Source organism: Neovison vison, chromosome 8, assembly GCF_020171115.1.
Source record: "Neovison vison isolate M4711 chromosome 8, ASM_NN_V1, whole genome shotgun sequence".
NCBI classification, from domain to species: domain Eukaryota; kingdom Metazoa; phylum Chordata; class Mammalia; order Carnivora; family Mustelidae; genus Neogale; species Neogale vison.
Window position 1 is genome coordinate 143,190,726 of NC_058098.1, and position 23,498 is coordinate 143,214,223.

At 43.2% G+C, this 23,498-nt stretch overlaps 1 protein-coding gene across 12 annotated transcripts in view; it reads right to left on the reverse strand.

Annotated features, from left to right (window-relative positions):
* MYT1L (myelin transcription factor 1 like) overlaps positions 1-12,292 on the reverse strand; it is a 393,417-nt gene extending 381,125 nt beyond the window's left edge. For 4 of the 12 annotated variants that reach the window (XM_044262160.1, XM_044262163.1, XM_044262161.1 and 1 more), the window contains exon 1: positions 5,184-5,370. The gene's annotated coding sequence lies outside the window, so the exon portion shown is untranslated. The other 8 variants (XM_044262164.1, XM_044262162.1, XM_044262156.1 and 5 more) reach the window with 7 other exon arrangements.
* Between the last annotated feature and the right edge of the window lie 11,206 nt (positions 12,293-23,498).

The window sequence follows — 23,498 nt, forward strand, 5'->3', positions numbered from 1 at the left end:
ATTGCAAAATAGACACCTGACACTTGCCAACCCTCCTTCCTCAAAATAGCGTTTTGTTTACTGTTTTGCGCATTCTCAGGGAAGCAAAAACTTGCTTCGACTGCGACTGCAGACCATAATGGGATGGCTGACGTCAGGACGGAGGCTGTGCTGAGTGAGGACAAGCATGCCGAACCCTCACAAAGTTGGGATTTCTAGCTTAAATTTTATAAGAAGGTGATAAACTCAAATCGCATATATAATTACATAGAGAAATAGGATTATACCAGGCCATGTAATTGAGAACTAATTTTCAGAATGATCGCCCAGATCCCTGAAGCACTAATCATCTAAGAAAGGGGCATCAATGTTTACCCTATTCTTATGATTAAGTCAGAAAAGTGGCTTACTCTACTTCGAAATGTATTTAAGAAAAAGTAGGTCTGGAAGAATTTGAGATTACCCTTCATCCGAAATATACATTTATATTTAAGATAAGTTTATCTTTATGTGTTTGCATATAATCTACAAATACAATCTCTAACATATTATGTACATGACAGGTAACGCATGTAGGGTATCACAGTATTCTCTATGTTACATATACATATTTTAGATTATACATGAACATACATTGACTAAAACTTATGCACACACACACTGAGCCGTGTGGCTCGGAAGTTCAGCTGTCAGCCCCCTCTCTTCGGGCTCTTTGGATGTAATAGGTGCTCAGTGCACGCAGGTTGCACGAAGCACTCAGTTAACTACTAAGAGGGAAAGCACAGCTGAACGGAAGGGGCCCTGCCTGCAATCGTCAACACCGACTTGGATGTTTTGGTTTTTTTCCCAGGAGAAGATGGTGAAGGGAGCCCCTGGGCTGCCCTCACTGTTACCGACCCAGCTGGACTCTCCCCTAAACTCTTCTAAAATGCAAAATCTAAACCTAATCATTAACGTGCCAGTAGGGTCCATGAGAAAGAGAACAAAAGAAAGAATCACTACCCCCACAGCAGAGATCCCCCGGGGACACCCTTTCCTCTGATCTTGAACCCTGAGTTAGCGTCTGCCCTAGACACAAGGGGTCTCAGCATCGGCAGTTCATCTGGGTCCACGGTGGGTGCCTCATACTTCTTCGGTGTGCACAGGCGTGGGAAAGTGCCACACTAGGCTGGCATAGGGTTAAATCCACGCCATGCAACTTATTCACACCACAGTGGCCTCAGGAGCACTACACTTAAGCATAATAATTTACTCTTCTGATAATATACTCCAAGCCCCCCCCCAAAAAAAAGAAAAGAAAAGAATAAAAAAGCTAGTGAAGAAAGGAATTTCCCTCAGAAAAAAAGAAAGAGAAGAAAAAAGGAAAAAAGCAATAACTCTTGATGATAAACAGCACATCCCTCCATCCCTCTCTGGCAACTCCCACCGTTCACTGCAAGCTACAGGACACAAGGTCAGCATAAATGTGAATTTAGAAAACGCACGTAGTTATGCCCTGTCACACCATCGGAACCTCTGAGTCCCTCAGTGTAACCCTCTAGCTGCTGCGTGTGGGCACGGCCCAAACGGTCACTGTTTCCCGAAGGAAGCCAGCAGGTCTGTCTGCAGAGAAGCCTCGTCTGGGGAAAGCGACAACCGACTGCCATCCGCACATACATCAGGACGATCTCATCCTCCCCTCCCTCGGGCCGATGATCATCCCCCCTCTTCCCTGCAACTAGTGATGAGCAGCACTTTCCGCGACCCAGACAACAAGCAGCTGGACGGACGCCAAAGGACCGTACATCCGTGGTCTACCGTGCCCTTTTTAATCAACTTCCTAATTAAAAAACGCCATGCTGGCATGAGGTATGAAGGGAGTAGGCTTGGGATATTTCACAAAATCGTACCCCCTAATCTGGGGCTTGTTGAAAATCTGTGTCCTTACAGATGTTTATGAGTTTTCCTGGTGCAGAGATAGAATCAATTTGCTTGTGCCTGGCCCTCAAGACGTATTAAATTTATCCTGAAGGAAACTGGTTTCTGGAAAGCTCTTGCCCAGATGCATTAGGCAGGTGGGAGTTTCAGGGAGCCAGAGGGTCCACTAGCAGATGCAGCATTGATTTCTGAATGTTCACCATCTACAGACAGCTCAGAGCAGACTCGATTTGATGGCTCTCTATGGGGTGCCCTGCAGACTCGATTATTTCCACAACCAGTCTGGCTAGCATTGTTTCATGGCGACTGTGCCCGTGCTCTCAGCTTCTGTTCGGATGGCACAGGCTGGAGGCATACATGCACCCGGGTAGGAGGAGACTGGGCCAAATTTAAAGTCAGTCTCTAAGAACTCCCCCTCCCTTTCAGGCTTGAGTGATGCAGTGAGCCCTGGAGCCGAGAGGTAATGCTGACTTTAAAAAAAAAACCATTTTGTTGAGTGCCACTGAAATACATTATGAGCCCAGGTTGAGGGATGGCGTGAAGGTCTACCCAAAACAGTATCTGCCCCTAGAGATCAGAGAACTGACAAGGGACTAAGAGCCCCCACCCCATAAATTATTAATTCAAGAATTGTTTGATTTAGAGATCTACACTGGACATTCCAAATCTGAAAATATCTCAAGTAAATGTCTAATAATCTTTAGGACATTTTCTCTAAAGCAATTTGAGACTAGAGCAGCCAGACCTCAGTACAAAGCAGGCGGCATGTAATATTGAGCCCTAAAGTTCCTTCCAGCTCTCTCCACGAGTACACAAACATATCCAAAGCAGGTTCACATGGTACACGTATTGACCCAACGGCTGAAGTACTGTCAGATTGCACACAATACTTTCACGCTGGGGTTTGAAAAACACATATCCACCCTCACTCGCAAAACCTTTGAAGAGATTAATTGAGTACTCCTGGGACTGCAAAAATACATCCGAGTACAGAATTTAAAAAAATAATAAAACCAAATAACCTCTTGAAAGAAAACTATTTACACCCATCTTCATTTACAATCCACGGGAGCCCGTGAAGAGACTGGCCTTGGGGCACCCATGGCACAGAACAGACCCCAGAGGGTAGACGTCTGCCTGTCTGCCAGCCCCTCTTCCCTAGTGAGGCAAAGAGGCCCTGAGTTCCAGCTAATATTTTGGCACCTCATTGACTGCTTAAAAGATTTGTTACGAAAAGCTGCTTTTCTTCCAAAGTTGATCTTCAACCTTAGAGGTAAACCAAATAAATAATTAAATAAATAAAAATAAAAAGAAGAAGAAGGAGGAGGAGGAGAAAGAAGGAAAGGAAGGAAGGAAGGGAGGAAGGCAGGCAGGCGGGCCCCCTTAGAAATCATACTCCCACGCAGGTGTAGAACACCACATTTCTAGCTATGGGACTTCATTCTTTCATTGTCTTTGAAGGCAAGCCCTTCCCAACTCCACAGTGCCTGAGAGCTAATGTGACAGATAGTGGCATAAAGTGAGTCTGTCAAGTGGAAACTCATGACATAATTTTGGCCCTTAAAAAGAAGCTGGACGACACCTCCGAGGGCAGCCAGGCACAAAGGAAGACTGGGAGGTGTCATGCCCGAGCTCCCTTCTGTTTGTAAACGGACACATTGAGAGTAAAGACTAATGCTCATATTTTGCCCCAAGAAAGTTATAACCATCACCAAACTAAAAGGAGTTATTTTAATCGGGGAAAGCTGGACTCAGTAATAAAATGAAATACAGTGTGGAAAAATAATGGAAACACTCATTTTCTCTTGATAAGAGTTCATGAATCTGAGAACAATTTGGCATTTAATACTGTGGAATTAAATAAAAAAATGACACTGCTACTAGCAATTTAAAAAATATAATTAAAAAGATTATATATATATGCATTGATATAAAAATAGAGAATTCATCTATTACGCAAGAAAATAAAGAGCTCAGTGTGAGTGCTCAGAAACTTGCAGCACTAGGGGAAATGATCAAAGCCAAGTGACAGGGGCTTCCCACAAAGGGTTAATATGTTTTCTGACACCTTGTATTTGAGGGTTCGTTTCTCTATAAGAGAGTTGGTTTGTTTGTTTGTTTGTTTTTTCCTTTTGGGGAAAGGCATAGTTTTTTTAAAACAGGAGAAATGACCCTCCAGAAAGTTGAATTTTCTGTCAAATGGTTGCTGTCATTGTCTAAGGAAAAGAGCTTAAGGAAGGCAACTCTTAAAAAAAGAAAAGAAAAGAAAACTAAAAATAAAAGCAAAATAAAATCCTGAAGTGATTTGCTATATTTAAGAAACCATCAATAGGCAGTTCAAGGATAGTAATTCCTACTTGAGTTCCACCTTAGAAACATGAAATAATTAGGTCAGTTAAAATGACAAGCTTACCTTTTAAGGAGAGTAAAAATTATGAAAACAAGAGAGAACTATTTATCGGAGAATTCCCAGAGAAGGAAGTATTTCTAACTAGACACAAAAACACCCCTATTGCAGTATTACAGTCAGAGAATTATATAAGAAATGTATGTCAGAACCGGGATTCCAGCAGGCTAATACTTATCTCCCAACTGGGTTTGCAAAACCAGTTTCCATTATTATTGTTATTAGTTCTTTCCCCGAAAAGAACCGAAAGTATCAGAGGCAGGGCTAATTTTTCTATTTCCTATCTGTGGATTCTACAGAATCAATACAAACTTGAGTTCGATTTTCACAATCTCTCGTAAGTTGCTGGTTAAATTAGCCAAAAATCCTCTTCCAGCTAGGAAAAATATATACCAGGCAAAACCAATTATGCCTGAGCTTGAACTGAAACCGCGTTAGCTCATCCTCCTGGTCTGGATACACTGTTCCAGAAAACATTAATTAAACACCTTGAATCATGGCTGCTGTAAAGATCTGAAGGCAGTCATCTCCTTCCGGGGAATTCTCACTTGCAGACACAGGCATGGGAAGACGCATCAAGCAAGTACCCCAAAGCCAGCCGCAGAGGATGGTTCTTTTGTTGCTGACCAGGAGGAGTTGAACTTTGCTCCACTTTGGGGAGCGCAGCCACCGCTTGGCAACAACAAGGAGGACAGGACATATTTACCTGCAGGGAGCATCAGAGAGAAACCTGAGCCTCCGCAAAACCAAGTGGTCCAGATGCATGGTCTGCCTCTGCGGGGCTGCGGGGCTGCAGGCCCCCGGCTGCTTTGGCTAGGCCGGCTCCTGCCAAGCAGCCATCCCCACGGCGGCCACCCTGCCTTCCATCTTGGGGACTCACCCAGAAAATCCCGCACCCTGCTCCAGGACTCCAGAACTCTTGCAGCGCTCCCGAACGCCCACCGTTTGTTCCGCATTCATCCAATCAACTCTGCACTGCACATCGTCCTCCGCCGGCGCTCAGGCGCCTGGCCGCTGCTCATCTGTATGCTAATTATTTTGCCACATGGACAAAAGTAATAATGCTTTCAGACAGGAAACTAACAGGCCTGAAGTCGAAGATGGAAATTAATAAGTTGACACCACTAAATGCCGGCCAGGCTGTCACGCGCCCCGCGCTGCCTGGTGGAGGGAGCCGAGCCTCGGCGGCCGGGCTGGGCGTCAGGCGGCGGCTCCCGGGGAGGCCGTGGCCGCGGAGCAGCACCAGCTGCCTCCGACTTACCCTGTGGCAGGCTGCATCCTCTAAGCACTACAAAACATATCCATTTCCCCCAGTCCTAGCACGGGAGGGAACTTCAGCGCTGAGCTAGCTATTTTTCAAGTGATAGCTGTGGATTAAACCGGTGATTTCTAACCTTCCTGTTTATTAAGCCTGCAACACAGTCAGACAAGATTGGGGATGCACGCTGTATGCTTCTTACATTGTACCCACAGGCCCCTAAATCTCTAGAGCTGAATGTGTATCATGTGCAGTGCCGTATTCAATGTAATAGATGAGAACTGGAAATACCGGAGTCAGGCCGGGAACCGTGGCCGGCTTAGGCAGTAGATCTCAAATTACCTCCCACCATCATGGATGTTACGGCGAATTCATGCTGTGGCTAAAGAAATCTCACCAAGTCAGCTGCACCCACAATATTGTACACGGTACTACTGCTCAGCATCGAAACAAAACCAGAAGAGATTCCGAATTGCCCCGGCACTTCCGATGGGAGAACAGTTACACAAGAGTTAACTGGCACGGACTCCTGAACCTCTCCGGGGCTGCCAACCACGCTCCGCGCTGCTTCAGTGGGAGCTCCTTTTATCACTTGCTCTTAAAACAAAAGACATAAAACTATTTCTCCAAGAAAGTTAACACATCATCAGCCTCTTGGTCTTGTTGGGAGGAAAGCAAATACCCCAAAAAGTTCTATCTGAAAAGGCAAGACCAAGTAAGATTTCAGAAATACAAAATGGAACATAGATATATGACTTTCATTAGCATTTTTCTGGTTAAAGAAAAAGTGCTGATTTTAGAGATGGCTTCTTGAGTCAGGCAATAAAGGCTTGGGTCCAGCAGCGCCTCCACCAGCACACTTCCTGCAAACCTCTCTGTTCTAACACTCACCACTATGAGAGTGCACACGAAATCACAAAGGCTACTTAGCACCTCCCACTCCTGCCCCTGGACACTAGCCTTGCAGACACAGGCTTGTGTTTCATGACAACTCCAGCGGCACGCAGGCACCTCGGGCGCCTGCCCACAGAAACCTGATCCTGCAGGACTAGCTCTGTTGGAGAAAGAGTCCATTGTTGGCTCCTGTACACACCAAACCACGCGATTTTAGGAAGTTTCAGAATCTGTCATCACATAAGAGCTGCAGATCGTCAGGTAGGCAAGCAGACAACTATTTGTTCAAGTACTTAAGAGACCAGGTGAAATCATTCCCAACCGCTGGAAGTTGCAACCACCACATACATCTCAGGCAACCTTTAAATGGAAAGAAAGGGATACCTTTTTTGCAGAGGAGTTGGTGGCCATGAAGCGAAATCCCGCTCCGCAGTCTATTTCCCCACACATGCAGGGCTATTTCCGCTGTGGAGAGCCCCTGGCACGTGTTGCTCGCTCTCCCCTCTGCATCCCTGCTCCACGGGCCCGCGCCCTCCGGCGCCGGGCTGTCAGCTCGCCGTGCTCAGGGAGAGTCTAGGGCAGAGTCGCCAGCACTGATGAGGCACTGCAGACTTTGCACAGCGCAAGGCGCCCACTGTGGCTTCCGTCGGGGACAGCACTCAAGTCTGAAGTTACCAAGAACCCCCCATTCTGGCTTTCCGAGGCGATTCCTCTAAATCCCGAGCCTGTCGCCTGGCGTGTTGAGAGCAGACGTGCTGGTTACTACAGAGCCTCCCGTGCCTGTTCCACCCAGCCCTGCTGGAAACCGCCGCAGCCTGAGAGCGAGAAATGCTTTAGGAGAACACCCTGTACTGCTCTCTCCTCACAGCACAACACCCTTACACTTAGACTAAAACGTTTCCTCCCCCTCCCAACTTTTCCAATAATCACCACGTGGGGAGTAGGGATTTTTTTTAAAGAGATACATTTTAGGAAAAATTTTCTAACAGAACAGCCCAATACAGCAATGCTTATCAGTATTGCTTCACATAACAAATAAGCATTTATGCGTTCTTTCTAGTTTTATACCACCTGGCTTACATCTTCTCTGCCATCTCTGATTACCTCCACAGATACCCTGAGGACTCATTATGATGTCAAAGCTTAAAACAGTCTCATTGTGGAAACAGGCATAGAAAAATCATTGTGTATGCTTGAACAATGCAGGTGTGAGAGAGACAGAGAGAAGAGAGGGAGGCAAAAACAGACAAACAGGAACAGAGTTAAAGAGAGAGGGAGAAAAAGGGAGAGGGGGGAGGGGAGAGTGAGGGAGAGACAGAGGGAGAGGGAAAGAGAGAGAGAGAGAGAAGACAGGACACAAAGCATACTCCAAACTGAAACCATGTTGCATTGACATAGAGCCCACTGATGGAAAACATATAGCTGCTACCTTAGAATAATCTAATATCAGGAAAATCATACAATAAATTACCCCAAAGGTATTTAGTATTATTTCTTGTACCAGTTATGGCCATCATGGACATTATTTCTAAATTGCAGTGTATGCCAATTTAAAATATCTTTTTTGAATATCAGCCACATGTGGTACTTATATGTGCTTTATCCCTGCCACTTCAAAATAAAATAATTTTATACACACATAATTTTAAGTTTGTGATATCCTTTCTCTTTAGTTTGGAACTAAACATTCAGATCAATGCCAGGTACAGTGTTTTGAAGAATATACTGTGATGAAACTTGGCCGGCTGAACAATGTTAATCATTTGCAAGTTTTGTTCAAGTTTAGCCTCCATTACTCCTTCCTGAGGAATGCTACACATATTTTTCAAAGAAAACAAAAGGAAGTCATTCGTGTAAAGGGCTTTTTAAACCACTGAACATAAGAAAGAGCATAATACTATTACAATCAAATTATAATAAGAAATAATTGGATTGTAAGAATTTGCCAAAACTAAAGATCTTTCTTTCTGAATCTACTATTCATCTGCTGCCTGGACAGACTTCTGGTGAGGCTTTGTATCAAGGCAGGCTTCATGGCTAAGTAGTAGGTGCAACTGGAAAACCTGGTTATTGGTTGGAACTGTAGCCCTGAACTCAAGAGGACAGCCTGATGAGCCATACTTCAGTGTCAGAGCAGGGCGGTCTGCACCAAAAAGTGTTTCATTAGTCCCTCTTATTCCACTGAGTGGGTTTCTTAACATAAATATTTAAGAGTAACTAAAATGTTAAGTTGTTTGAAGTTAAAAATGTAGCCATCAAAATATAGAGTAAGTAAACAAAGTATTTTAGGTGATGTATTATGTTTCTGAAAGCAATGCCTCTCCTGCAAATCAGATTATCCTACAGGTAGAGCTGGAAATCTGGTTTACCCATGTGACTTTGAAAATATCATTTAGGCAACAAAGTAAATTTTTCATAGAAAACTGATTTGGATTTTTAAATCACACATGTGAAATATTTCTAAAAAGAAATCAACAAATAGATTGTTAACTCTAAATTTTAAATATAGTTTTAACAAGTAGAAAAACTTTAAAAAGCCCTGAAGTTGCAAAATAACATTTCTTTTCCCTAATCTATTGAAAATTGGCATATAAAACAGACATAAAACATCAGACATATTCAGTGGTAAAGCATGAACTATAAATATTTTTCAAGACATAAAAGAATAAATAAATAAACAAGGTCGGTGAAAAACACAACAGGAACAATGAAAGCCACACACTGAAAAGAATCCTTTTTGAAAAATACCCACATTTTCCTAAAATCATGCTTGTTAAATTTTACAATCCAAAGGGAAATTATGTGCTCAGATTCCTTTAGAAATTTTGGTACACCACACATACATGGTCACAAATTATGGGGCCTTCAGCTTTGATCTCAGCTTCTAACACAGATTTATGAAATCAGCCTAAGTCCTGCTGTAGGATGCAAGTATAACTCAAAAGAAGTTGAAATTTATGTTTCATGCATACTTTTTGCCTTCCTGGTTCATCTTGATAATCCTGACTCATCATTTCAAAACTAGATTTTATCAATAATTACATAAATTGCCATTACAAAAAAGATTTTCCATTTGAAAAACATGTCTACCTAGGGTTTACAGTTTTTCGATTCACCGTTGTACAGATGCAAGTAATTTTAATGAGATCATATGTTTGGTAATTTGGAAAGTAGGATAAAATATTTATGTGCAAAATAAAATACTAAGATTGCATGTCTTTTCTCCCACCATCTCCAAAGCACCCAGTTGTGAGCATCAAGGCTGCCCTTGCTTCTACCTCAACAAGCACAATCATGAAGGTGAAGCAAGTGAGCCATTTTTACTCGCCAGTGAACTCCTGGGAAGTCCGTCCCCGCTGGATGTAATTGCCATCCGCGGCGGACAGCTCCCGGTGCTGAAAGGGAAAGGGGGAGAAGCCTGGCTCACAATGGCTCACTCAACCAGCCTTTGAAAAATCACAGCAAAACTGAATGAGGTGGCAAGTGCTCGGGCTGAAGAGCACAGTCTGCAGAACAATGGCAGCCAGCTCCAAATCCCACTATAATCACATTAATGAGATTAATCAGTGAATTAGCAGCAGTCAAATGTCAGGGAGGCAAGGAAGAATCCAACCAAGATTGGTAATTAACTTTTTTTAAGGGGGGGGGAATCAACTATGCTACCTCCTAGTTTTCTCAGAAGTTGACAATTTTCCTTTACAAATCTGAAGACTACATGTACTGATCAAAAGGCAAGAAAAGCAGAATCCTTCATATTATAATAGAGATCCAGGTATCACATTGCCATGCTTCAACCATAGTCCTCTGAGAAAAGTGATGTCACTTTAAATAATCTTCACAAATGATCAAGTTTTTATTATTTTGAACTTTCTAAGTATGTAATTAAGAATTAAAATGAAATCATTTCTGTAATACTCAAGCAAAATATTTAAAAATGGCTGATTAAAAAGGATTACATAACAGCTGCTTTGCTTATGAGTAGTCTGTGATACTGTGGCAAGAGTTTTTTAAAAAGTGCCATCAAGTAAAAAACTATTATACAAACATATCAACAATCATCTATTGTCTTTATTAAAGAAAATATGTAACTACAGTACAACCTCAAGGAGAATTTCAACCAGTTAACCTATTGGGCTTGAGATCATAGAATCATACACTTTCCTTCAGGTCAATTACAAAAAATAAACTTATTTTTTCCTAGAATGTGTCACTTAGAAGTGTGTATAATATACAATCAACACTTTGTATTCAAAGTCCTGAAGAGATGAAAACTTGCGGGAATGCAATGGAACTTTGCATTTTTTATCCCTTTCAAAAAGGAATATTGTACAGAAACACTTTTTAAAGTAATCACATTTTTATCTGCAGGGAGACGTGCTCTATTTATCATTTAAAACCTGCATAACTTTTATGAAGTTGAACAATTAGAAAGACACCCTTGTGCCTTTAAGAGTGGTGGTAGGGTGCTTTTGTCTATAAAGTTAATTTTGTTCAGTAAAATGCACTTTAACATAAAAGCTCTTATAAAAATATTTTTGCTCAAAGTAAACAGATAACTTAAAAATTTTATTGATTATATAGTATGGTTTTAGTGGCAAAAGAAATTGTCATGGATAATTTAATACTAAATTCAAAAGTAGTGCTCTATAGTTTGTTTGTTTGCCTATATACTTATTTCCTTATTAATGTCTATCTTGAAACTAATGTTTGCAGTTCGAGCTTCTAGTTTATATACTTGAGTTGCTTTAGAAGACATATTTCTGTTACAACTGAAGTAATATTTCATCACTATCAACTTCGAACATTTAGGTTATAGTTAAAAATCTTTGAGTTTCTCACTTTAGACAATGTAAGTCAACTTCCTTACCACGAGGCAAAGGGAACATCACACCAAGAATATCTCGTGTTTTCACAGCATTTGAAACAATGCTCTGCTGTGTTTGTAATGGAAAGGAACCCAGGAAAGTCTCTGGGAAGTTTTTGTTTCAGTCTCAGCAAATCATCCAAGGATTGTCCATGCAGCAAGTTTTTAAATAAACAACATCACAGTTAAGGCATGCATCTCAGTACCCATTTTGCTGTGAAGAGAGACTTCTGTGATTGCAAACTCTCGCGCAGGAGCATCTCAGCTCTGAGCCATGCTGTAAAAACAACTTAGAAAGGAGCAAACAATGGATACTGCAGCCGCAGCCCTCAGCGTCCGGCAAGAGGCTCCCTGTCCGCCAAGCGCACAGAACTCACCTAACGAGGACCACACACCCCACAGCATGGCCACAACCGCTCCCGAGTTAAAGACCAACCAGCTCAATGCTGTTAACTGTGCCGGCTCAACAGACACCAGAAGAAAAGAGAACCCTTTCCACCGCACGTCTGCAAGGATGAGGAATACGCCTACCACCGAGATGCAGAAAAGGCTGCTTTTTGTCTTCAGTGACTACTGACACCGTAACCCATAGTCCAGGGAAGAAAACATAAAATAAAATACACCCACCAACAACGCGTAAAAAAATCAGGGGGCTTCCAGAAGGCTGCGAGGAAAGCTCTCTCTCTGCTTAGTGTGCGGTAGCTTAGGGGAAAAATGTCGCCCGGGCAGGACTGACAAATACAGCGCGATCGGCTCGCGGGCCGGAGGGATCTGTTTCACTTCCACATGCGTCCCCTGATGCACACACTCCCACTCATGCTCTCGATATGCTTTTTTTTCTCCACATTTTTTTTCACGAGCTCCAAATCCCCGGCATATGACCTTCTGTTAAATAGATAAAAAAAAAAATTGCTTATCAGTCATGCAAATGAGGCTGAATTCATTTTCCACAACAGATGGCCTCATAGATAATGATGATGGAAGAGAGAAAATTGAATGTCTCTCACAAGGTGGCCATGGCAACCGAGAGCAGAATAATATCAATAATAAGCTCACTGCATAATAAGGTTGTCAATCCCACAAATCAAAGTCTCCAGCTAAATCAGGTACACCACCCCAGCTAGTTACCAGGTAAAGATATATATATATATATATATATATATATATATATATATGATGAAGAAAACTAGAATTTCAAGGCATTCTGTGGAAGTGCGCATGTGTGTGTATGTGTGTGTGTGCACGCGCGTGTGTTCCATCGGAGGCGGGTGGTTTGATAATGAAATGACAATGTGACATATTTTTTCTTTATTTTTGCTTCATTATATTTTCTGTAGTGGACTTGGTTTCGGGAAGGGTTTTTAAATAGCCATATTGAAATCTGGAGTGTGGAGTGTGGAATCTCCTGCCTCCTCCTCTCCCCCACACTCCCTGTCTGATGTTCTGTGCTGCCCTGATGCAGTGGCAGCTCGCCTCAGGCTTCCACCTTGGCTCCCAGGGGGACATCCTGCAAAATGAATCAGCAGCCATCCTGAGCAGGCTGATTAAAATGAAAATGGCAAGGCACATGTCTGGGCAGAACTGGAGCTCGGCTTTGCTGCCTGTCTGGCAAGCATGCTCAATATAGCTCTTGCTAATAATGGCTTACTGCCTTTCGCTTTTTAAAAAGGTATCGCCCTTTTTCCCCTTAACCGACTGGTGTTGGAGTGTGTGTGTGCATGTGGGTGGGTGGATGTGCGTGTGTGTGTGCGCGTGGCCGCGGGTGGGGGATGGGAAGGGATTGTTCGATTCTGCTCATTTTCTGCTGCTCACATGCCGACTGCCTGCCTGACAACACCACTATTGTAAAACTGAACTTACCTCTGTCGTTCTTTTGGGGAGGGAAGCGGTTGATAAGTCTCGGGGTAAAAGGGCCAGTTATAAACTCAAGCCGCCTGAAAGACCGAGTCACCATTTTACACCTCGATACAATAATTTCTAACTGAATCCGAGGCAGCAGACCTCGAGAGAACGCGAGCTGCTTCACAGGCTCACAGTTGGACTCTGAAATGCAACCTATTTCTGTTTCAAACATTTGCAACCAACCTGCTACTGTATCCCCAGATATTATGCAACACAAAGCCTCCAAAATAGGAAAATGAGAGCTGACTGACTGATGCAATAATCAAATGAATTGAATTTAATAAAAATAAACCTCTGACTTTTTTCTCAAAATTCTCAGGCACATTAATATTACCCTCAAGTAAGCTATATTTTTCAGTACCTCTGTCAAATTTTTCTGGTTTTTAAGGCATTCTGGAAATTAGGAGATTATCATCTCTCATAAAAATGGCTTAGAAATTAGAACCAAGGGTTTCCTGAATTCATTATACTTTATTTTTCTTATACATTTTTTTCTAAGCTACTAACAATCTTTCAATTTTGCTGTCTTAATTTCCCTTATTGATTCCTTCTGGTAACAAACACGTGATGTGTGTGTGTGTGTGTGTGTGTGTGTGCGCGCGCGTGCGCTCATTTTTGCCTTCAGTAATTCTTCTCCCCGAGATGTGATCTTTTTTCTCCTGCGCTCCAGCCCTGCTGCTGTGGTGTGAATCAGAAATCAATAGAGCTGCCCTAATGGAGACTCCACTCGGCACGCGGCAGAGCAGCTGCAGGCGTCTCCCTCCCTCCCTCCTTCCCTCCCTGTCTCTCTCTCTCTCTCTCTCTCTCTCTCTCACACACACACACACACACACGCACACACACACACACACAACTAATGACGTCTGTACAGCTTTTTCAGCTGATTGGGCAGCACATCGGATGTTCTGTGGAGCAAAGAATAGGAATCATTTACAGTCGGTGGAAAAAAAAACGGGAGCATGTATTCTCCTGTGTCTCAGACACTGATCCTGAGCTCCCCAGACAACCAGCCACGGATAGGGGACAGTTCTTCAAGTTATGTGGTCACTACAGAGTGAAGGAATACTCCAAAATGGTTGTAGAAGGAACTAGCACAATGGGAGTGTTTCCATTTTATAAAAGACAAAGCATTTCTCTAAAAAAAGCAAGCAGAATAAAATGTATATAAAATTTGTATGTTTAGGTCAAATCATAAATTCCTTTGCACTGCTTTTAAGGATTTGAGTATGCAATGTAACATTATTTTATAATACTTCCAAATGCACTTTTAAAAATGAGGTACAAATGAATGTATGTGTGCGCACACACAAGGACACACAGTTCACTTGTTTCTCTGCCTTAGCTTAGCTCTGTTAGCAGTAAGATCAATTTTCTTAGTTAAAATTTATTCCCACATTTATCTTATAATAAGAAATAAGTAAATCTCTGAAGGATACTATGATATTTTAAACCACCGGCTTACATATGTGGCTATGTTCCTTAGGCATAGGTACATGTCTACGAAGATACACAGTCTATTGGGTAGAGGACGCCTGTACATATGGAAGCATGTGCGCATGAACACATGTGCACACACGCAAGCACAGGCGCCGTATTGTTCCAACCGCTCTTGGTTACCGGGCGCTGTAGGTCTATGTCACTGAGAGGACGGGGTGATGAGTGTCGGTGAGCGAGACCCTTGTGCTGGCCATGAAGGAAAGGTGTTCTGGAGTGTGCGGCGCGGGGAGCACCCTCCCTACCACAGCGTCAGTGTCTGCTGTCCCTCTGCTTCTTACTGGTGGCAACCGCCCGGCTCCAATCCAGCTCCAGAGCGGCCCCTGTGCTCCTTCCATATGGTCCTTGCAGGACTGACACTCACATGGCTTCAGAGGAGGGACATGTAAGGGGTCATGAAGCCACAGAGCATGCAGACAAGAATTCTGCAGTTACGTTGTAGGTACACTTAATACATTAAGATTTCTTTAAAAATGCGTTCCAGTGCTCTGCAGTAGGATACATCAGGACCAGGGAGTACCCCAATGACTATTTAAAGATCTTACTGTAGTTCACAATCAAACCATACAATGCATCATTTTGCTTCCAAACATCTATCATACTCTTCCTTAAATTATTTCTAATATAGTATGTTGCCTTTAGATTCATTGCTTTTCTGTATTAGCAAATGTAGCTTGTAGCTTATCTTATTAATTAATCAATAGTTTATCAATTAACTTCTTTGTAAGAGGAAATACTTATGCAGCACCTTTTAATTGTCATGTCCTCCAATTTAATACAAAAGAAAATAAATTCCAGGTGCTGTTGTGTCTTGAACTATAAACACACAGGCAATACACAGGGTGTGTTGAAGCTACTGGCCGCATGCCATGGTCTCTCCAACCAACAGCAACTGGATCTCTGGACCCATGGCCAGAGTCGGTCTCAACATGATAGGTATCTACATGGGACTTGACGTTTCTTCGGACGCCATGTTTCACACCAAGGCAATGGATGGGGACCAGATCTCCCTGTAAAGCGTGAGGATGAACCTTCTGAGTTTTGGTACAGGAAAGCCAACACACTGTCCCTAAATATCTTGTTTTTTTTTTTTTTAAAAAAGATTTTATTTACTTACTTATTTGAGAGAGAGAGACAGTGAGAGAGAGCATGAACGAGGAGAAGGTCAGAGAGTGTGAAGCAGACTCCCCATGAAGCTGGGAGCCCGATGCAGGACTCGATCCCCGGACTCCGGGATCATGACCTGAGCCAAAGGCAGTCGTCCAACCAACTGAGCCACCCAGGCGTCCCCTAAATATCTTCTTTTTAACTTTATTACCCTTCTTCAGAATATGTCTGCATCAGTGACGGAATGGTGTGATAGGAAAGGAAGTCTTGGACTAATTGAAGACAGTAGCAAAGGGAAGAAATCATCACAACGGGGCAGCAAGCAATTAAAACCTGGAGCTCAGACACCCCCACTCCCCGTCCTGTCCCCTACACTAGGGATGACATAGCCGACCCCCGACTCCCCAACCCCCTATTCCATTAACAGTTGAGCTTTCTGAATTAGGCTTGTATGAGATAAGAGCTACTTCAGTAATACACCACAATGATCGAGATGGGAAACTCATCTTCATCGCAGGAATTAGTTTTAATCAAGCTGTACACCTGTGGAATGCTACAGCAAACAGTAAGGACAAAGGTATGGGTGCTTTACCTGAAAAATCAAGGGGTGAGAAAGAAACCTGGGGGTTGTAGCCCAAAGAGTGTCACATCGAGTTTGTTGCAGGCAGACAGAAGTTGCTCGCGCAATCTCAGTGCACTGGGTAGAGGAGAAAGTACAGGCCATGAGCTTGGTGGGACTCATGGGGATTGCCTTGGAATCTGCCTTGGATTGACTATACTACTGCATGTTAGTAGATCCTGGGGTTTTCAAAGAATTCCTGTTCAGACCTCTTGGCCTGACTTTATAGAGCTGGTCATTTGTCAAAATATATAGACATAAAGTGTTTCGAACATAACTCTGAGATTTAAAAGAGCAGTGGGAATTTAAGGTTTACAAGATTGCAACCAACAAACTAAGATAATCTATTAAATATATTTATTTCTTCTCCAAGTTCATAATTTTAAGAACATGAGCCACAATTTTGTAAAACAAGTACTGTCCTGACCCATAGTCTCTGAATTCTCTACCATCTGGAGTCTTTGTATCACATGTTCTCACCTGTAATCATATGTTTAGTGCATCTACAACGACCCAAAATACTTGAGGAAGGAACACATGCTTCTGCGCTCATGTGCTCTACGAGCAGGTGCTTCTCGCACGGACATAGATTCCCCAGTTCACGTAGATACCTCATCACTAAATTAAGAAATCAAGAGACGTGTTTTGGATCTTTTGCCTTATTTGGAATGCAATTATTCTTCATTGTACATACCTAGAACAGGTTTTGTATCAAAATCTGTAGGAAAAGAGAATCTAGAAAACCCACAGGTGCAGAGAAGATACTAGGGAAAAACAAAAGATAACATTCCCTCATCCTCACTGCAGTAAACTTACTCATTCTCCTTGAGTTTCCAGGATTTGAGCCTCTTCCCAATATCCAGAACCTCAACATTTGAGTATCCTTAGTAAATAAGAACTGCCTCTTACTACAGATACTACAATTACTAGGTATTTTTTCCCCAACTTCTCTTACAGCTAAGCTGTGGACACATGACTTACGACTTGCCGTCATGATGTGCCCATCCCAAATTTGAACTTCAAGTTGGTAGCACAGTGAAGTGTGGCCTTCAAAACCCCTTTCATGATAGTGGCGACAGTGCAGCGCAGTTGACTTATGGAGAAGAAGGTCAGTGTCTTGTGCTCTGGTGATGGTGTCAGTATCCTGCCTGGACCTACCCTCCTGCATGGAGCAAGCCTCCGAGTCTGATGTTTCAGCGGTCCTGGCAGTTCTGCCTTTCTACTCAAGTCAGCATCATATTCTCTTGTAACAAGTAATCTTTGTGATACATATATTGGTACTTAGAGTGTAGCAGACAAGTCAAAATAGGATAAAGGGGAGTAATCAAGTTTCATTATTTCACTTGCAGAGAACATCCAGCAAGATGGGAACTTGCTACTTGTGATACATAGGATCAAAACAATTAAATTATGTCATATGGGAGGATTTGCTGGACTAAGAAGGGTGACAAAGGTACTGTCTGATTTACAGACCTGAAGTAACTTGATATCTGAGAAGAGGGGTCTGATGTGGACGCCATCATGAAGATTCCACGTTCTTCACTTGATCCTGGAAATGAGTAGATTCCCAGACCCAGGGCACTGAGAAAAGAGGTATCTTTGAAGAAAGACCTTGCAGTAACATCTCAAAAACAAACGATCCTTTCTCAGACAGAGCTGCAGCCATTTGTCTGAGAAATTACAGGCATCACTGAACACTGGCTTCACCTAGCTCCTGAGAACCCAGAATATCGTTTGGCCTACTGGATAAAGTGGGGTCGTATGGGGAGGGGAGCCAGTGACACATTGGGTCAGTGAGGCCTTGAAGTCTCCCTATGTTTCCCCCAAATTCCTAAGGATAGAGGTAAAAAATACCTATTCAATAATTGACAGAAGCTGTACCTTAGATCCATGAAAAATGGACTATCCACAGAATAAACCCAAAGCATGCTGTTTTGCTGGAGAAATCACACATTATCATCACCAACAAAATCTAGTCTTACAGGATGCAATGATGGGATTCTGGTGTGGCTAGTAGACAGAACAGGGCTCTTGGAGAATGGTGATGACACAGTAAGCTCAAGCCAGGGGCACAATATTCTACCCGAGCAACTCAAAACAGCTCTAAACACAAGGAATTGGATTTTATCCCAATAGAAGAGAAGACCATGACAGCTTTTCTTCTTACATGGGAATAATATATCTTCATCATTTTGTCTCGGGTTAAATTAATCCTTCATTTTTTCAGGAAACAGAATCATCTTCCCACCCCTGCAGGACATGAGGCCAACCACTGTAGCAATGGCAACATGCTAGAAAGACCTAAAGGGGTGAGTAGTACCCATTCTAGATTTCTTGGCAAGGTGGAGTCTCACCAGAGACCAGCAGACAAATACAGTGAGAGATACAGGAGTCTATGCCTTCCGAAGTTATGGGAGGTTTACTTATCTGGGACTTCCTAGGTTGTGTCCAGCAACAGAAGGACTCAATGTTTTACTCTGTGCTCTCTGCTTTCTCTCTCTCTCTCTCTCTCTCTTTTATTTATTTATTTATTTATTTATTTATTTATTTATTTATGGTTCTTCTGTTACTGGAGAAACAGACCAAGTAGGGTGTATGGTCTTGGGAGAGGGGATCAATCTTGATCATTAAAGAGTACAGCAAGGAAGTGAGAATGAAATGTGAAAGGAAGAAGGGAATTTCTGGGCACCGTTCAACCACGCCAGGTTCAGGGGTGACAGTAAAGAAAGACCAGGGCCACCCCATGCAACAGGTTCTCTCAGGACCTACCTCTCTCAGTAAAGACATCAGGGGCCATTCTGTTAGATGCATAATTGGCCCTCCTGGGTCTGGCTCACCGGGCTGCAGGGCAGGAGGGAGATCATGAATATCAGTATGAGCAAAGGGAACAGAACATTGATCTGCACTTCCATTCCTTGCTTTGTCATATACATTTTATAAAATGTAATTAATTGTCTCTTTCATCTCTTTCTCACCTGATTTTATCAAATTGGTGGTGTATAGTCTCTAGAATATTGAGGTGGAGTTGGGGCAGATAACAGCAGAAGCGGACACCATATGGTGATCCTGGGCCAGGCACTGACTTAAAAGTTAGACCCATTCTTTCCTGAGGAGGGCAGAACCTTGCTCGTCTGATAATTCCCCTGGAGCACAGATGCACCTCACAGGCCTGCGTGCTGACATTGAGCAGCAAAAGCTAGAAAAGGTGGGAGTTTGTTCCATTTCGATCTTTCCTTGAGGAATTTCCCTCCCTGAGACTTGCCCCACGGGTGGGATGATGATGGCCGTGGGCCCCGTGTCCTGGGTGAGGAGGCAGGTGTGGAGTGCGGAGAATGCTGTGGGATGCTCTGGGTGACACTCGGAGCTGTGCTGTGTGGGCACTGGCGGGCTGCTCAGTGTCCTCTCCTTGCTCTCCGCTCCTGGGCACTCGGAGAACTCCCAATATCTTGTCCATAAAGCCCTTTTCTGCTTAAATGAGCCAATTGGTTTCCTTTTCTAGAACCAGAGAACTCTGACTGACACAGCCCACAAACACAAAACACAGAGACACACATGCACACACACAGAGCACTCGTGCAAGGCAGGAGTCACACTCAGGCCCAGAGGCCGGCCAGAGTTTACTACCTGCCCTTGCTTCACCACCATCACCCCGATCCTGGCTTATTTGCTCCCCAGGCACTACCCTTTCACGTACTGAGGCACCCCTTACACTCTCACGGGTGGCCCTTCTCCAGCCAAAGTCCTAGGACCCTCTAGCTCTAAAAATCATTCCTCTCCCAGGAATATTCCATAACTTTAGAATAGATTTTATTTAATCCAATATCCAGAATATTATTTCAAAATACAATCAACATAAAATACATTAATATTTTATATATTTTGTGCATAATTCTAAATTTTTTGAGATACAGTTGACACTAACATAATGTTAATTTCAGGTATACATAAGGATTTGATATTTGTATGTATTAGGAGATAATCACCACAGTAACTTTGGTTAACATCCATCACCATAAGTACAAAATCTTGACATATTTTTTTAACCTGGTGTGTGTTCTGCCACCACAGTGCGTCACCGATGACCACCAACGGGATTCCCAGCTAGAATCCACCCATTTCCTCCTCCGTCTTCAGGTGAGGAGAGGACTGATGGAAATCGCCCAGCTGAAAGTAACCAAACAGTGTGTGAGTGAAGGTCTGTGAGATAATGTTCAGAACCAAGGATACATATTCGCACACAGATAAATTATTAGTTACTATTTACTGATTAACGATGACCGGCCCCAGGACAGGCCATCCCCCACCACTGTTCTGGTCCCACAGAATCTCCTGAGTGTCCCCATCTCCTCTGTTGGCTTCCATGTGGGTACAGAGTGGCTGTTATGCAACCCTATGCCTTGTGTTCTATTTGGATGCCTTCAGTTGTAACAGATGGGTGTGGGATATTTGGGCGTTCAGGGATTTCCGAAACTCAGCTACCCTCCCCACCCACTTATTGACTCTCCCTTGCATTTCAGGTTCCCTGAGTGACCTGTTGTCCCGTCATGGCTGTGTAGCTATCCCAGGCTGCCTCACACACTCTGAGTTTCTGTCGGACTATCCCTGCTGCCCCCCCACCAGCCTTGTGCACGTCCAGTGTGGACAGCAGCAGACCTTCTGTCTTCTTCTGTCTCTTTACCAATGTACATCTCCAGGCCCTCTCCTTACAGCATTGTTGTGATTGATGAGGAGTTTTACAGGAGGGTGGCTCAGATGTGCTTGCTCAGCACTATTTCTGAACGTGTGCATTCATGAGCAGAGCTGTTTTCCCTTGAACCTGCTTTCAGTCTCCCCAGAAAAGAATTTCAAAGACTGGTGCAGAATGCCCCCGTGTTTTATGGAGCCGCGACAAGTGGAGGATTTACATGAGACGGTGGTCTATTTTAAGCAACAGATATTAACTTACACTATTGGAATCTCACTTCCTGAATCCAATTACTTTCCAACTAGAAATAAAAGCATAAACAGATATTAGAATTATAGGAAATTAGAACTAAAAAGTCCACATTAGAGATTATCAATGTTGTAGTTTAAGAGGCTGAAGTCTACAGAGGTGGTGACTGGTTCATAATCAGTGATGAGACAGAGGGAGGGACAGAGGTGGGAGAGAGGAGGGAGGGAAGGAGAGGAAGAGGAAGAGGGAGGAAGAAAGAGGGGAAGGGGAGAGAGAGATATTCACAAAGGAAACTAAGCTTCAGTCACTGTAGATGGGGCATGGGGCTGCATGAATGAACTTGGTCGTCCCTTCGCTAAAGTCATACTATCTTAAAGACATCAGAGAGTATTTGGTTAGCAGGAAATTAAAGATGTATTTATTCATGGGCCAACAGAGCTCAAATTGGGACATGAACTCAAACCTGAATAAATTCATCTCTACCAAGGGTTTCAAGCTGGGTTTGAAAATCTCACAGAGTTTGCAGTGTCCCTTTGACTGGGTCCAGTACAGGAGAGAGAGAGAACTGCCCAGAACTTCACAAAATATTTTCCATGCATTATTTCATTGAATTTGAAAGTCAGAAACTATATTTGTGAAGTAATATGAGTGACTTAACAAATACCCAAACTTAATGCATTCAAAAAGCTCTGCTCCCTTTGATCAGAATCACAATTATCCCAGATTTTTATTCTGCCTAAGACAAGGCTTTAATTTTTTGAGATATATTTGGGATATTTTCAGGTTTTCTGGCATTTCTTGCATAATTTCTTCAGTGCAGAAGATCTTCATTCTTAGAAGATGAATTTGTAGGAAGAGCCAAAATTGCTCAAAAAGCTAATACCCCCAAAACACAGATGTAATGAAGAGGAGCCATCTGTACCCCAATGTTCATAGCAGCAATGGCCACAATCACCAAACTGTGGAAAGAGTCAAGATGCCCTTCAGCAGACGAATGGGTAAGGAAGATATGGTCCATATACACTAAGGAGTATTATGCCTCCATCAGAAAGGACAAATACCCAACTTTTGTAGCAACATGGACGGGACTGGAAGAGATTATGCTGAGTGAAATAAGTCAAGCAGAGAGAGTCAAGTATCATATGGTTTCACTTTCTTGTGGAGCATAACAAATAGCATGGAGGACAAGGGGAGATAGAGAGGGGAAGGGAGTTGGGGGAAATCGGAGGGGGAGACGGACCATGATAGACTGTGGACTCTGAGGAAGTAACTGAGGGTTTGAAGGGAGGGGGGTGGGAGGTTGGGTGAGCCTGGTGGTGGGTATCAAGGAGGGCACTTATCTCATAGAGCCCTGGGTGTGGTGCATAAACAATGAATCTTGGAACACTGAAAAAATTAAATTAAATTAAATTAAATCAATAAATAAAGTAAGTGCTGTATTTGTCAACACTTTTAAGGTGAAAACCCAGTGTGATTAGAAGGTAACAAGGCTGTTTTCAAAAGGGGTAACTTCTGCACCAATTCTGAAAATGTGAACGTCAGAGAGAAGTTGACACCGTTGACCAAGGCCACATGAATGCATGTATGCCATCAAAACAAAACAAAACAAAACAAAACACCACACACACACACAAAAAAAAAACAAAAAAAACAAAAAAATGGCCACAGTAAACCCCAGAGGCTCATCAGAACATGCTCACTGAGGTCTCCAGAATTCCTTTTAGCCCTTGGGTGGGAAGAATACCAGCTTGAGCAATTCGGAGAATGCCAAAGGAGTCCAAGATGGGACATTTTGGGCAGAGTCCATGTGCAGACAGAGAGAGACATATACATGTTGAGACAAGTGTGCAGACTCTGAGTCCAGACAGGGTCAGGGGTCAGCTGGTACCCCTCTAGAGCTGAGGCAAGTGGGCAGAGACTAGAAGACAGTAGGACTGCCTGCAAGCCATCTCTGTCCCACAAGATCTGCTTGTACTCCATAGGGACACCTATGGGGTTAGGCATCACTTCCTAGGGCCTAACCCCTCTACCAGCCCTGCTGTGGAGTACAGTGTGATTGGAAACTTGTGCCCAGTGGGGAAGTGATGCCAGCCAGGGGTGAGAAGGGGCAGCAGACGTGGCCAG